This window comes from Mirounga leonina, unplaced genomic scaffold (genome assembly GCF_011800145.1).
Source record: "Mirounga leonina isolate KUSES-001 unplaced genomic scaffold, KU_Mleo_1.0 Mir_204, whole genome shotgun sequence".
Lineage (NCBI taxonomy): Eukaryota > Metazoa > Chordata > Mammalia > Carnivora > Phocidae > Mirounga > Mirounga leonina.
In genome coordinates, this window is record NW_023270513.1 from 9,085,222 (window position 1) to 9,092,552 (window position 7,331).

The window sequence follows — 7,331 nt, forward strand, 5'->3', positions numbered from 1 at the left end:
ACGCTTAATTCCATACAAAAGGAACCATCTGCCCTAGGAACAACAGATCAAGCTACCTTGATCTGAAAGAGTACATAAGTGGAATTTTTGTGCAACTTCATTTTTATATCATCTTTCTGTTTTTGCTTCCAAGACACTGTGAAAATGTTACACTTGGAATTTACTTTCATCAGTAACTTATAATTTGTATTTTAATAATAAAGATGGTCTCTGTAATTACATATTTTCTGCTTCCTGAAATCAAGGTATATTTAATGACTTTTTCAGAAAATGATACACTTGAGTATTTTTTTCAGTATTCACACACACATATATAAGTCCCATGAGGCTTCACTCTCCCTTTCTCTCCCTGGAGAGGTGCATTCTATTCTCAAATAGAAAGATGAAGAACTTCCCCCATCTTACTCCACCCCCTGCCATCCACTTCTCCCACAGATAAACTCTTTCCTATCTAGACCCTACTAAGATTATTCCTCACACTCACTTGTTGACCAAGTTTATTTGAATGACAATATCCTGTATTTTCTAGAATATAGTTTATGGGCAGAAAAGATTAAGTGACAGAGGGAATGTTTTCTCTTTAGTCTTAAGGGTTGTTAAGACCTGATAGCCTGATTTGTTTTGTAGTTTGCCAGGGAAAAAAACCCACAATTTTCCACTGTGCCCCTCTACTCTTCCAAAAACAGATCTAAAAACAAACAAAAAATGCAAAGATAGTACAATTGTCTCTGGCACTTTTCTCATCTCAGTTCTCTTTTTTTCCACTTTAGCAACTCCCTCTTTATCTTGTCTATATCCTTAGTGCTTTGGTGAGGCCTGGATATCTTCTGTAATAACCAAGTTGTTAAGAATTACACAGTTTGAACAAACTGAGGATTGCTGGAGGGGAGATGAGCAGGGGATGGCTAAATGAGTGATGGGTACTAAGGAGGGAACTTGTGATGAACCTGGGGTGTTATATAAGTGATGAATCACTAAGTTCCACTCTTGAAACCAATATTACACTAACTAGAATTTAAAAAAAATAAACCTTAAAAAATAAAAAAAAATAAAATAAAGGAAAAAGGAAAAAAAAGGAATTACACATTTTGGCTACTGCAGAAATAATTTCCTAGGAAGTAGTAAAAGTGGGGCACCTGGGTGGTTCAGTGATTAAGCGTCTGCCTTCAGCTCAGGTCATGATCCCAGGGTCCTGGGATCCAGCCCTGCATCGGGCTCCCTGCTCAGTGGGAAGCCTTCTTCTCCCTCTCCCACTTCCCTGCTTGTGTTCCCTCTCTCACTGTCTCTCTCTCTCTCTCTGTCAAATAAATAAATAAAATCTTTTTTAAAAAAAGGAAGTGGTAAAAGCTTTTCTAAAGAGAAATCTCCAAATTTTTGGTAAACATGAAGAAAATAATGGAATATAAATATGGGATCTGGCCCATGCTTCCAATGCCCTCAAATCACGTATACACATTTTCTGTGCCTTCCTAGAGTCAGACCAGAAGTAACTTCACTGCCTTCACTACATATTTGGGGGGAAGGAGTGAGAGGTAAACTCTCAAGTAAATGTGGCTCTTTTAACTTACTTATTCCTCAATTATAGAGGATGTGATGTGTGTTTGGGAAACAAGGCAGTGTACTGTAACTTTCTTAAACTTCATTTACCTCAATAGAACTTCCTCACTTACTTGATTTTGTCAAGACCACATTTCTTCTATTTTTTTTTGACTAAGTTTTATTTACCTAACTCCTTACTACACATCTGCTAATTCTTCTATAAGCATAACTCCTATTTGATGCCTTACCTTTGCCTTCTTGAATCTCTTCAAAGAATAATAGAGCAAATGTTCTTTGGAAGGGGGGAACTGTCATTAGACTTATCACCCTGACCCCAGTGTTTTCTTTTTGCAAGGGCTTCAGAAGCAAAGTTCAGAGGCAAACCTGAGCTTTTGCTCTTCAAAGTTTGATTCCGGGCATAACAGGAAGATTTTTTTCAGTCTTTTCTATGCAATATTGAATATCCACAACTTGTACAATGACGAGTATCAGTCATACTTTTAAAAATGCTAATCTAATATTGAGAAAAAAATAAATAAACAAAACCAGCTTAAAACACTAATGGTCCAAGTACTGGGCTCAAAGAATGAAAGCATGAAAGAAGTAGCCTTACCATAAGACTCCCACCATGCTTGCATAAAGTTCAGGTCATGATCCCAGAGTCCTGAGATCCTGCTCAGTGGGGAGCCTGCTTCTCCCTCTCCCTCTGCCACTCCCTCTACTTGTGCTCTCTCATGCTCTGTCAACTAAATAAAAATAAAATCTTTGAAAAAAATTTTTAAAAAAGTAAAATATGTAATACTGGGTTAAAAATGGTGTGAAATCACAGTACTGCTCTATGTCACTACATGAGGTTAACGTTTTTACTTAGATGCATATAAGTTTGTGTGTAACTATGGAAAAGTTCAAATATATTCAAAAGAGGAGCAATTAGTATAATGAACCCCCACGTACTCATTATTCAGCTTCCATCAATGAAGACACTAATCAGTGACAAGAAAACATATGAAAGTACATGACACACTGGTAAAGGTGAAAAATAGACTTAGAAAACTGTAACTATATTAAGATGGTGTGCTAAAACCACAGCTACAGTATAAAAGTTAAAGAAAAAATAATTAAAGTAACTATAACTACAATAAATTGTTAACAAATACATAACATAAAAGAAGTAAATTGTAATATCAACAATAAAAGAAAAGAATAAAAGAGTGGAGACTTTATAGACATTCAAAGATAAGTTTCTATCAGCCAAAATGTATTGTTTTATCTATTGGACATTTTAAATAATGTAATAAGCAACCACAAAGCAGAAACCTAGAGTACATCCACAAAGACAAAGAAAGGGGAAACAGCACTATGGAAATTAACCAATTTACAAAAATACACAGAGATAAAAGGAAAAAGAAACAATGGAAATACAAAACAACCAAAAGTAAGATGGCACTAGTAAGTTCTATATACCAATAATTATCCTAAATATAAAGGGATTGAATTTACCAATCAAAAGGTACACAATGGCTGGGTAGATTTAAAAAAATCAACTATATGCTGCCTAAAAAGGGCCAACTTCAGATTTAAGGGCACATATAAACTCAAAGTGAAGGGATGGAAATAGATATGCTATAAAAGTGGAAACCAAAAGAAAGTAAGGGTAGCTATATCAGACAAAATAGACTTTAAGCCAAAGAAGTAACAAGAGATAAGGAAGATCATTATATAATGATAAAAAGATCAATGCATCAAAAAAATATGGCCATCATAAATATATACACACCCAACATTGAAGTACCTAAATATATTAAGCAAATGCTAACAGATCCAAAATGAGAAATAAACAATAATACAATAACAGTAGGATACTTCAACATTTCACTTTCAATAATGGATAAAATAATATAGACAGAAAATCAACAAGGAAATAATGGACTTGAAACATACATTATACCAAATTGACCTAACAGACATGTATAGAATATTCCACCTAAAAAAAGCAGAATACACATTTTCAAGTGCACAAAGAACACTGTCAGGGATAGATCATATGATAAGACAGAACAAATCTTAGCAAATGTATAAAAGATTGAAATCATACCAAGTACTTTTTTTTTTTTTTTTACTACAATGGTTCAAAACTAGAAATCAAAATGAGGAATGCTGGAAAATCTGCAAATATGTGGACACTAAACAACACACTCCTCAACAACCAACAGATCAAAAAAGAAATAAAAATGAAAATCAAGAAATACTTAGAAACAAATGAAAACAGAAACATAACTTACCAAAACCTATAGGATGGCACAAAAGCAGTTCTGAAAGGGAAATTAATAGTGGTAAGTGTATATATTAGGAAATAAGCAAGAAGACAAATAATCTAACTTTATGTTTAAAGGAGTTAGGGGGAAAAAAGCAAATTAAACCCAAATTTAAGGGAAAGAAAAAAATAAAGATTAGAGTAGAAGTAAATGAAATAGAGATGAGAAAAAAAAAAGGATCAATGAAAATAATAGTGAGATTTTCAAAAAGATAAACAAAATTGACAATACTTTAGCAATACTGAGAAAAAAGAGAGATGACTCAAATAAATAAAATTAGAGACGAAAAAGGAGAAATAATAAGTGACACTACAGAAATGCATAAGATTATAAGAGACTACTATGAACAATTATACCCAACAGATTACATAACCTAGAAGAAATGGATAATTTCCTAGACTCATTCAACCTACCAAGACTGAACCAGGACAAAATAGCAAGTATGAACAGACCAATAATGAGTAAGGAATTGAATCAGTATCCAGTGCACTGCTGGTGGGAATGTAAAATGGTGTAAACACTGTGGAAAACTATACAGATGTTCCTCAAAAAATTAAAAATAGAAAGACCAAATGACCTAGTAATTCCACTACTGGGTATTTACCCAGTAAATTTACTCAAAGAAAACAAAAAGACTAATTTGAAAAAAAAAATATAGGCACCTTGATATTTACTGCAACATTACTTTCAATAAACAAGATATGGACACAACCTAAGTGTCCACTGAAGATGAATGGATGTTAGAAGGTGAAGGAGGGACAGTAAAATATCCTCCAGACCAAGAAGCCATTTTGAGACCAAAAAAACAATGTAAGTCACTCCATACTGTTTACAGAATTTGTTCAGGATAACTTACTAATGGGTGAATGGAGCAGACAGATAATTCAGACACTAAAGCAGCTACTTTCTGCCCAAGTCCAGACTTTAATCCACAGCTTTTATACAGCAAGGGGTATTCTGGTGAGATCAAAGGATAATCTAAAGTGGCACCTTATGCAACAGTCATGTCTACTAGTTATCTGAAGGGTTGCTTTCTGTGCATCACTATAGGGAAGATCAGAACAAGTCTTCTCACATTCCAGTCACAGTGTACCTTAACTTCCAAGGTGCCTCAAACACACAACCCTGAGGGAGGTCATCACATGGGCATAAACAAGATGAAGGGCCAAATATGGAGTCAATGTTGTCAGCAATCCTACAATGGATAAAGAAGTGTGGTATACACACACACACACACACACACACACACAGTAGAACACTACTCAGCCATAAAAAAATGAGATCTTGTCATTTTGTAACAATCCAGAGAATATTACACTAAGCAAAATAAGGTAAAGGAAGACAGATATCATGATTTCATTTATATGTGGAATCTTAAAAACAAAACAAATGAAGAAACAAACAAAACAGAAACAAACTCATAAATACAGAGAACAAACTGGTGATTGCCAGAGGGGAGGGAGGTGGGGGATGGATGAAATAGGTGTAGAGGATTAAGAGGTACAAATTTTCCATTATAAAATAAATAAGCTATCAGGATCAGAAGTATAGCATAGGGAGTATAATCAATAATATTGTAATAACATTGTATGGTGACAGATGGTAACTACACTTAATCATGGTAAACATTGTGTAAATATATAGAATTGTCAGATCAGTATGTTGGACACCTAAAACTAATATAACATTGTATGTCAACTATACTTCAATCATAAAAAAAAAAAAAAAAAAAAAAAAACAACAACTTCCAAACACAGACACCCCCAGGACCAGATGGCTTACAGATGAATTTTACCAATAACTTAGGGAAGAATTAATGCTAATCCTTCTCAAACTCTTCCAAAAATTTAAGAGGAGAATGCAAAACTCATTCTATGGAGCCAGCATTCCCCTGATATGAAAGTCTGATAAGGACAGTACAAGAAGAAAAAAAGAACTACATCAAAATAAAAAGCTAAGGAAACAACCAACAAAACAAAAAGACAACCTATGTATGGGAGAAGATATTTGCAAATGATATATCCAGTAAGGCATTAGTATCCAAAATATATAAAGAACAGATAAAACTAAACACCCAAAAAACAAATAATCCAGTTAAAAAATGGGCAGAAGACACAGACATTTCCCCAAAGACAAACGGATGACCAATAGTCACCTGTAAAGATATCCAACATCACTAATTATCAAGGAAATACAAATTGAAACCACAATAAGATATCATCTTACACCTGTCAGAATGGCTAAAATCAAAAGCAATAAACAAGTGTTAACAAGGATGTGGAGAAAAAGGAATCCTCATGCACTGTTGTGGGAATGCAAACTGGTGCAGTCATTATGAAAAACAGTATGGAGGTTCCTCAAAAATTAAAAATAGAATTACCATATGAAAAAAAAAACTATAGACTAATAGCCATGATAAACAAAGATGCAAAAATTCTCAACATATTAGCAAATTCAATTTAAGAACTAATCAAAAGGATTATATACCATGACCAAGTGAGATTTATCCCTGGGATGCAAGGATGATTTAAAATACTCAAATATCAAATATGAATCCATTTGGGGCAATCGAACTGAGAGATTCTGTAGTCATTTCTCAGAGACCTGTAGCACTTATAGCATGGCCAACCAACTGACTGAAGAACAGATTGCAGAATTCAAAGAAACTTTTTCACTATTTGACAAAGATTGTGATGGAACTATAACAACAAAGGAACTGGGAACTGTAATGAAATCTCTTAGGCAGAATTCTACAGAAGCAGAGTTATAGGACATGGTTAATGAAGTAGGTGCTGATGGTAATGGCACAATTGACTCCCTGGAATTTCTGACATGATGGCAAGAAAAATGAAAGACACAGTGAAGAAGAAATTAGAGAAGCATTCAGTGTGTTTGATAAGGATAACAATGGCTATATTAGTACAACTGAGCTTTGCCATATGATGACAAACCTGGGAGAGAAGTTAACAAATGAAGTTGATGAAATGATCAGGGAAGCAGATATTGATGGTGATGGTCAAGTAAAATATGAAGTTTGTACAAATAATGACAGCAAAGTGTGAAGACAATGTACAGAATGTGTTAAATTTCTTGTACAAAATTATTTATTTGCCTTTTCTTTGTTTGTAACTTATTTATAAAAGGTTTCCCCCTACTGTCAAAAAATATGCATGTATAATAATTAGGACTTCATTCCTCCATGTTTTCTTCCTTAATCTACTGTCATTGTCCTGAAACCTTATTTTAGAAAACTCTGGATATATCTAAACTCTTCTACACATCTAAACTTAGATGGAGCTGGTCAAATGAGGGAACATCTGGGTTATGCCTTTTTAAAAATAATTTCCTTTAGGAACTGTCAATCATGTTGTTGAAATGTGGAGTTGTGGGGACAAAGATGGCAGAGGAGTAGGAGATCCTATTTCAACCAGTCCCCTGAATTGAGCTGGGTATCTACAAGACCACTCTGAACATCCA

General features: G+C 34.1%; 1 pseudogene; it reads left to right on the forward strand.

Annotated features, from left to right (window-relative positions):
* The first annotated feature begins 6,276 nt into the window (after positions 1-6,276).
* Positions 6,277-6,985, forward strand: LOC118025950 (annotated as a pseudogene).
* Positions 6,986-7,331: the final 346 nt, after the last annotated feature.